The sequence below is a fragment of the Sus scrofa genome, chromosome 15 (genome assembly GCF_000003025.6).
Source record: "Sus scrofa isolate TJ Tabasco breed Duroc chromosome 15, Sscrofa11.1, whole genome shotgun sequence".
Lineage (NCBI taxonomy): Eukaryota > Metazoa > Chordata > Mammalia > Artiodactyla > Suidae > Sus > Sus scrofa.
The window spans coordinates 63,553,494-63,562,124 of record NC_010457.5 but is presented as its reverse complement, the minus strand read 5'-3'; the positions used below and the strand labels follow the sequence as shown (position 1 = coordinate 63,562,124).

The 8,631-nt window shown below is 41.9% G+C and overlaps 2 non-coding genes across 2 annotated transcripts; one reads left to right on the top strand and one right to left on the bottom strand.

Moving 5' to 3' along the window:
- On the top strand, window positions 7,363-7,433 carry TRNAG-GCC. Its single transcript has one exon. It is a non-coding gene; the product is annotated as a tRNA-Gly (tRNA).
- Window positions 7,734-7,805, bottom strand: TRNAA-CGC. Its single transcript has one exon. It is a non-coding gene; the product is annotated as a tRNA-Ala (tRNA).

Genomic DNA, 8,631 nt, shown 5'->3' with positions numbered 1-8,631 from the left:
TCATCCAAAAGTCTACAATCAATAAGTGCTGGAGAGGGTGTGGAGAAAAAGGAACCCTAGTACACTGTTGGTGGGATTGTAAATGGGTGCAACCACTGTGGAAAGCAGTATGGAGATGCCTCAGAAAACTAAACATAGAACTACCATTTGATCCAGCAATCCCACTCCTGGGCATCTATCCAGAGAAAACCACGCCTCGCAAAGACACATGTACTCCAATGTTCATTGCAGCACTATTTACAATAGCCAAGACATGGAAACAACCTAAATGTCCATTGACAGAGGAGTGGATCCAGAAGATGTGGTACATATACCCAATGGAATATTACTCAGCCATTAAAAAGAACGAAATACCAGCATTTTTTGCAACATGGATGGACCTAGAAACTATCATGCTAAGTGAAGTCAGCCATACAATGAGACACCAACATCAAATGCTTTCACCGACATGTGGAATCTGAAAAAAGGACAGACGGAACTTCTTTGCAGAACAGATGCTGACTCACAGACATTGAAAAACTTATGGTCTCCGGGGGAGACAGTTTGAGGAGTGGGGGATGTGCCTGAGCTTTGGGATGAAAATCCTGTGAAATCAGATTGTTATGATCAGTATACAACTACAGATGTGATAAATTCATTTGAGTAATAAAAAAAAATAAAGCAAACTGTTTGTTCCAAAAAAAAAAAAAAAAGAGAATGTACGTCTGCCTTGGGGAAATGCGCCTGGGACTTGGGCAGTCTGGAGAATCCAGCCAAGGACTAGCTATGTAATTTTTAGGGCCCAGTGCCAGATGAAAACACAGGGTCCCTAGTTCAGAAATTAAGAATTACAGCATGGCACAGCAAAGCATGAAAACAAGTGTGAGGTCCTGGGGGACTGAACAGGACACACATCTTTGAACTTGGCCCTGAGTCTAGTAAAGTTTAGAAAATGTGGTTGCAACTGGGATCCACTGGGGTTGGTGAGCAAGAGTGATATAATGAAATCAATGTTTAAAAATGTAGACCTTTTTTTTTTGGGGGGGGGGTCTTTTTAGTGCCACACACATGGCATATGGAAGTTCCCAGCCTAGGGGTTGAATCAGAGCTGCAGCTACCAGCCTACACCACAGTCACAGCAATGAGGGACAGGATCCAAGCTGCAACTGAAACCTAAACCACAGCTCACAGCAACGTCGGATCCTTAACCCACTGAGCAAGGCCAGGGATCAAATCTGAGTCCTCATGGATCCTAGTTGGGTTTGTTACCACTGAGCCATGATGGGAACTCCCTAAAAATATAGACCTATCTTGAGATTAATTCCTCAATACATATGGAAATTTTACATGCACTGACCCTTTGACATAGCAGTCACCCCTCTGTGGATTTATCCTATACAGGTTTCATACATGAGCAAAATGGCATTTGTTCACAGATATTCACTACAGTGTTGTTTCCACTAGCAAAAGATCAGAGACAGACCAAATGTCCTCTGCTAAGGAACTGGCTAACATAATTATTGCACTTTCATGCCATGAACATTCTCAGCATCTTCATGTGTCTTAGCATTATGGCTGTAGTCTTCATCCCCTGCATTTATTCTAAATCCTTAGGAAATTTGGCCTTAGGGCACTGTTTGTGATTGTGAGACAGAATAAATAATGTTTTTATTCCTAGCAAGTGAAGGGCAGTTAAAAATGAACATACTGGAGTTCCTGTCGTGGCGAAGAGGTTAACGAATCTGACTAGGAACCATGAGGTTGCGGGTTCGATCCCTGGCTTCACTCAGCGGGTTAAGGATCCGGCGTTGCAGTGAGCTGTGGTGTAGGTCGCAGATTCAGCTCGGATCCCACGTTGCTGTGGCTGTGGTGTAGGCCTCCGATTAGACCCCTAGCCTGGGAAACTCCATATGCCACGGGAGCGGCCCTAGAAAAGACAAAAAAAAAAAAAAAAAAAAGAACATAGAGCAATTAAAAAGAGATAGCTCTACACACCTCTTTTATCTCTTTTAGTTAGAAGGAAATTTTTCTGAGATCTATTTTCCTGAAAAAGAAAGAAAAGGCAATGACCACAATAGTGTATACAGTATGTTCCATTTGTGCATAAAGGTAAAATGCAATATGTATATCTACATAGAATATCTACAGAGGGAAACACAAGAAACCTATGATTGTGGGTTGCCTCTAGGAAAGGAAACCCAGGAACTGGAGTGCAGTGGGATAAAGACTAACTTTTTTTGACTTAATTTTTATTTTTTAATTCTTTGTCCATGCCTGCAGCATGCAGGTTCCCAGGGTCAGGGATCAAACCCACAGCACAGCTGTAGCCCAAACCACAGCAGTGACAATGCCAGATCCTTAACTTATTATGCCTCCAGGGAAATCCAAGACTTACTTTTTAAGGCATACTCTTATATATTAAGATTTTTTTTTTTTTTTTTTACCATATGCATGGTTTACTTCTGAAAAACACATTTTAAAAGATCAAATGACTTGAGAGTAAGAGAGAGCGCTTGGGAAAGGAGAAGAAAACCATTTCTACCATTAGATGGTGGGTGGCCAAGCAGCACAAGTTAGGAGTATTTGAATAAATGCTGCACCCAGAAATGGGTGTCAAGAGAAGGATAAAGAGGAATTCCTGCTGTGGCCCAAAGAGATTAGCAATGTTTTGGGAGCACTGGGACGCAGGTTTGATCCCTGGCCCTGCACAGCGGGTAAGGACCTGTTGTTGCTACAGCTGCTGCTTAGGTCCCAACTGTGAGTTGAACCTGATCCCCTGTTGGGAATTCCATATGCCACAGGGCAGCCAAAAAAAAAAAAAAAAAAAAAAAAAAAAAAAAGAAGCGAGAAGGCGGGAGATACAGAGAAGGATAAAGAATTCATAACTCCACCCTAAGGACTCTGTATGGCTTTCAAATTAATTTAATTTTTGAATAAGCAATAAAATGATTGCATTTTCAAAAATTAAGGAAATAAGAAATGCAGGGAGGGAAGGACAAGGAAAGGTAGGGAGAAAATTGAACTGGTAAGAACATGCAGGATGGCAAAGGAAATCAGGGGTTTCCCAGGTAATCCAAGGAGTGAGCTGATAAGGGTCTGCGCTAGGTAGGAGGAATGGGCATGAGGAAGAAGAGCCAGATTCAGTGCCATTTTAAAAGGGGGAAATCAGATGTGTTGACTAATTGGACGTGTTGAAGGACTAGGAATGAACATATCATGAGCAGGAGGATTTTGCAGTGACAGCTTTCCAGGAAAAATTGCTGCATTCTCAACATCTGCATGCATCTGAGAATTACACCTGGATTCTTCATTTCCATGCCTTGATTTTAATCCTCAGGAAAGTAGGCCTTGGGGTACTACTTGTGATTCTAAAATGGAATAAGTAATGATTTAATTCCCAGCCAGTAAAGGGCAATCCAAATGACTGGCTCCACCATTTCCCCAGGGCTAGTTTGTAACCTGGGACAGAAATAAGCTGTGTGTATTAAATCAATACAATCACTCACAAGTCAAAAAAAAAAAAAAAAAAAAGTGATCGCTTTGGTGGCTATGCATTCTAACAGAAACTATTTCTGTTTCTTAATGGTTTGCTTTCTTCAACTCTAAGCCTGGCCACATTTCTATAGTGATACAACACCAACCAGGGACTAGGTGCCTCGAGTAAGTGTCCAAGGTGCTATGACACAAATTATAAGCCTCTGCCTGGCACACGGGGCTGTCACAAAGACCAGGTTTCTTAAGAGACACGACTGTGTAACATTTCATGGCATCCCCTGCTTTCTTCCTCTCTGCCAGCCTCATTTGGGGGCTGCTCATGGATCCTGGGAGCATAGCAGACTAGGGATAGGTATGTGACAGCTTGTGTTCTTCCCATGTTTGACCATTCCAAAGACGAAATCACCGCCTGCCATAGCATTTCTGACATGAAACAGTGTTAACACAGAGTATTACAGAGTATACGTCTGAAACACAATAATACCTGTATTTGTCATGATATGTCATTCAGAATTAGCAAAGGGGGGATGGTTCTGCCTGCCTGAAGAAGCCAAGTCCCCACAGATTCCATGACACCTCGTGCCCCTGCTATTCTATTTTGACACCTCAACTCCTGCCAGTCCCTAAAACAGACCTTGCCAAGGCTCTACTCTCTTCTCTCTCTGTGATTTCCTCCACATTCTTACCTTTCAATTCTGGGCAGTTGACTCCAACTCCACTTCAGAGCCTTAATTTGTCCAGATCTAGACATCAGCTGCCCAGTAGGTGTCTCTCCCTACTTACCTTAGTCAGTATTTCCAGACGTGAACACTTTGCTCCACCCTTTTCTTCCAACCCTGTCTTAACACCACTATTCTTCCAGTCACTTATGCTAGATTCCTAGACTCATTTTTCTTCCTCCTCCTTGCCTTGCCAGGAACCTCATGCCCTCACCCTGATTCAGAACCTTATTGCCACTCCACCCTCATTGGAACCACCTCCTGGGTGAATTTCCATTTTTACTTCCACTTCTCTGACACATTGTTGCCAGGTCATGTCTTCAAAGGCTCTGATCCTTTGCTTGCTCAAAAAATCCTCCACCTCTTCCCTTACTAGGGAATTAATACTAGTCCAACATACTAAGGATGAGTCCTTCAAACTTCTCTTATGGCTTTTATTGTCTCTTGGTAATTTAATCACTGGTGATGAAAGTCTTTAAACTTTTCTTAAATGTTCATATTTTCAGACTCTAGCATTCTGGAGTAATGAGTTCTCTAAATTTAATCTATTTAGAATAAAATAGCTTCTCAATTTGTGTTGTCCAGATGCAAGCAATATAAATGCTACCCAAACCGACTTAAAAAATAAAAGACAACTCATTGTATAAGGACAACTTACTAACTCACATAAACACAAAATCCAGAATTTGTTCTAGTTAGGCATGGCCGCTTCTAGGGGCTCAAGGTCATATTAGGGATGGATATGTCTCTCTCTCTTCTGGACAAGTAAGCTATACTTCCAACCTGTTGGCTCACACCAACAAAGCTTATAGCTCTGGTAAGAACTCTGATTATCCTTGCTATGATCACATATCCATCTCTAATTAAGCACAGTGGCAAGGGAAATTATTTGAGTAGACCTGTCAATGTGACAGAGAAACAGAGATGAAGGGTCAAGTTAGCTTTACTCAAATCAGAAGGTATTGATTCTCTATAGTATAGAAGACTTGTACCAGAAAGTGTATGAACTGCTGGACACACACTCATACTCACATACACCCTGCATGCCTTTGGCTGCATGTAACAAAATACTCAACTCAAAGGGGCTTAAACAATAAAGATCCTTAATTACCATACCTAACCCAAAATCTGGGTGGAGAAATTTCCAGGACTGTGCAATATCTCTTTCTAATTTTCTGCGGGATCCATCCTCCATCTCCTTGCAAGTCGCAAGACGGCTGGAACAGCTCCAAGCATTACACCTCACATGGTGGTGTTATAAGCAGGAAAGAAAGAGATCTTCCATACCATCTTTCCCAGAAGCCCCTAGCAGACTATTGCTTTCTCTCACTGGCAGAAACTGTCAGAAATTCATTCTGGATCAATCTTGGAAAGGAAAATAGGATAATTGGCTTAATGCACCACATTTGTACCTGGAGCTAGGTAGACTCCTCCAGACTTTTACGTAAAAAAAAGTAAAGTGGCTTTTGGTAGGTCAGTAATAGCGTTTGCCATTAGATCACACTTCTTATTTGATTCCTTCCACCAGTTTTCAATTTTTTGTAGTGTTTCTCATGTTGAGGTTTTTTAGATTGCTCTGTAAATTTTAAATCATAACATTTCAGAGTTCAAATGAACTTAGGTTATTTATTTGAGGGCATTTCAATTTTTTTTTTTTTTTAATTCCAGACTACTTGTAACCCACCAAACACATACAAATAAATGGAGAGTTTAAAAGTGAGCCTGTGAAGTAAAAGAGAGGGCTGGGCAAAGGTGAGGCTACTACCAGATCCACTACCTCATGGCCCTGAGGCACTTTTGGAAGGCTAGATCTCTTCAGATTGCAATTTTAAAATCTCATCTCTCCTCCAGTTCTCTTATTTTAAGGAACTGAGGTTCTGAGAGGTAAAATGATTTGAACTTGTTCTTCTGTAGTCTAGTTTTCTTGATTCCTTAATCTCTCCATAACTTTTATGTCTTTAAAATTCCATAATGTATTTGTCTTCAAATTTTGCTTCGTATGCAAATACTAAAAAGTCCTTAAAAATAAATCTTGAGGTAGAAGTCTTTACATTATTTCAGCAGTCTATTATGATCTTTCTCTAATGTCACTCTTGATATACAGTGTTCCTGACTACACATGCAGTATTTCTGGTGCAACTACATAGTGATTTATTCTGTTGTAGGCAGAACAGACCAGTGGCTAAGCAACCAAACATTACACAGGTCACCCACCACTTGTGTCCCAGTCTTGCCTCTAAGAGATTCAATTTTCTTATTGTTGAGTTGGGGGTAATTACTATACCTACTTCACTGGGTTGAAGATATGTAATGTGCTTACACAGTGCAACACACAGTAACTGCTATGTGTTTATTGTTTTTGTCTCCTTTCCCTGAAAAAATTCTTGGCCGTCAAAGGTTCTGCAAATTGCTGGGAATTTCCCCCTCGGATATAAAGGGCCAATGATGTCTAAATCCAGAGTCTTCTATGTCATATTTAGATTCACTTCCATGAAGGCATTTCCTTCATTTTACTTTCTCCCCCTCATATATCGTTGGCATATGGTTTGCAATTTACTTTCCATGGAAACTAAGGGTAAATGGTCAGACTCATCCTATTAGAGCAGAAAGGGGTCCCAGGACTGAGTCTTTCATGTTAAGGAAGGGACAGTTTAGAGAATTTAGATTACCTGTCAAGGATCACCAAGGCTCCAAGGTTCCCTGTTCAGATCACAGAGTTCCAATAAACTTTTATAGCTTGGATCAGGGTTCCAGTTCCCCTTCACTGCCCCCTTATCCCTACTCCTAATCCCTGGCAAATATCTTCATGTACTTGCCTGAATAGCTAAGACAATAAAAGTTAAAAGGGAAGGGTTGTTCTAAATTATCTAAATATCTGAAAATACAGCTAGGTAATTGTATACTCCTGCCTATACATAGCAAACTTTTCAGTTGCCTCCTTCACCAAGGACAATTTCAGAAGAAAGAATCTACTCATAGTGTTCAACATAAGTTAATATAATGAGGTTTTTTGTAAATGTTAACCCAATATTTTATTATAGTTATTCTATTTTAAATAAAATCCATTGCTGCTTCTGATATTGAGCACAGAAATTTAAAATCACTAAAAACATTGCGCACATGGAAATATCTGTTCTAGTAAGATATGGAACCCCTTATCTTCCAGTAAGCATTGGTGGTTCAGTGGTAGAATTCTCGCCTGCCACGCGGGAGGCCCGGGTTCGATTCCCGGCCAATGCATAAGTGTTTTCCTATCCTGTTTTTTCTAAGCACCTCAGGTTTTTAAAACAAGTTCGGTAAACACAAGGAAACATTAGTTTTATGCAAATAAAGAAAGATTAATTAAGGATAATTTCCCTTTCACTCTTTCTTTGAGCAATAGAAACGGCTGATTTCCTGAGGGTGACCGTATTTTAAAATTTTTGCGGGCTCCCTAGAGCATGTGAGCAAAATGTATAAATACGTAATGAGACATAGAGTGTTTTACAATAGTAGACATAGAGTGTTCTACAATAGTTTTAAAAATTTACACCGACTGTTTGGAGATGCCGGGGATTGAACCCGGGACCTCACACATGCGAAGCGCGCGCTCTACCACTGAGCTACATCCCCCAGCCTAAACACTTTTTTTCTGGTATAGGTATTCAGTCCGTCTAGCGCTACCTCAATTGCTTTAGACAAGTTTAAGATTCTCTTTTGGCAAGTCCTTCTGCAGCTTGTTTCTACCCTTCCCACCCTGGTCTTAAATTGCTTCTAGGGTGCATCGGAACTCCGGGCACCCAGCGGTGTGGGGCGCAAACAAGGCCAGCTCCCGAGGACTCCTGCCGGCGCCTAGAGCTTGAGGAAGGAGGGATCTGGGGCCCCGCTGGGAGGGAGGGACCGCAGCGCGCAGAATGCCCGCCCCAGTCGGATTCCACCGTAGACGAATTGCGCAGGCGCCGCTGATCCGGGAGGTCGGAGGCTCTCAGCCCCGGGCTAGGTTGTGGAGGTGTAGGAACCGCCGCTAGTACCCCGGCCCAGGGGCCAGCACGTGGGACGCGCCGCGAGCGTTGCCCTGGTGCCAAACAAGACCTGCTTCTGAAGCAGAGTGGTGGGGACTCTCTGTGCGCCCCGAAATCCTTATGGATTTACCCGTGAGGCACCACCCCCCCACCACTGAAATAAACCCACCTCTTAGGAAAAAAAACATGTCCACGCCAACTCCCCATGAACTGGATTTTGCAGGGGGTATAGGCAACACTTGAAGAGAAAAATGAACATGCTTTGTTATGGGGCACCAACTGAAAGAAAGAGAATGACACTGATACACTTTTTTGTAGCTTAATCGTATATAAATGATGATAAAGTCGGGGCGAGGTACCTGCTCAAGATGCATTTTCCTCTATTTGATATTTATACCTTGGACCCACATGACTGATACAATGGTAGTATAAGTCAC